Below are 657 nucleotides of genomic sequence, written 5' to 3'. Positions count from 1 at the left end.
CAGGCCACTTCCAATGCCCGACCCCGCTCCCCAGGGTAAAGCCCGGAGAGCCCTAATTTATGGCCCACCTCGACATGCTGCAGCAAGCCTTCCTTTCTGGCTGCCAGAGCACCGAGCCAGAGCCTGTTCCCGGCACGCCGGGGGCCAGGGCCGTGCCGGCATTCTGAGGCTGCCTAAATCACTGGGTCCGACAGGCGGCGGCCGGCGAGGATCAGGATTCTTCTCTGGTCCCCGCCACAGGCCCCTGCTCTGCAGACTCCTGGTGGCCTGTCAGCCACCTGTCGCCTGGGGACAAAGCTCCTGGGCCAGCCCGTCGGGGGTGCTCTGCTCCAATGCCCAAGAATTTGTGGAGTCAGGCTGTGCGTGGGCCCTGGGTGTGTTTTCCACATGCTGTTGGCTTTGGGGCGGGGGGGGCGCCCAGAGAGGGGATGGCCTGTGACCTGCAGGGGGCGCTGCAGGAAGGGCTGTGGGGGGTGGTGCCCGGCTCCGGTCTTCAGGTCCAAGCTGGCGCCGCAGGCCCACTCCCCCGCTGGGCTGCTGCTGGCACATCAGTCACCCAGCCCACCAGGGACGGGGCTTCATCCCAGAGGAGAGGAGAGGAGGGGAGGGAGACGCACACAAAGAATACACACAGAATTTATTTTCAGTCGCATCTGA

This window comes from Neomonachus schauinslandi, chromosome 1 (assembly GCF_002201575.2).
Source record: "Neomonachus schauinslandi chromosome 1, ASM220157v2, whole genome shotgun sequence".
Classification (NCBI taxonomy): Eukaryota; Metazoa; Chordata; class Mammalia; order Carnivora; family Phocidae; genus Neomonachus; species Neomonachus schauinslandi.
Note: the sequence above shows the minus strand (reverse complement) of the source record.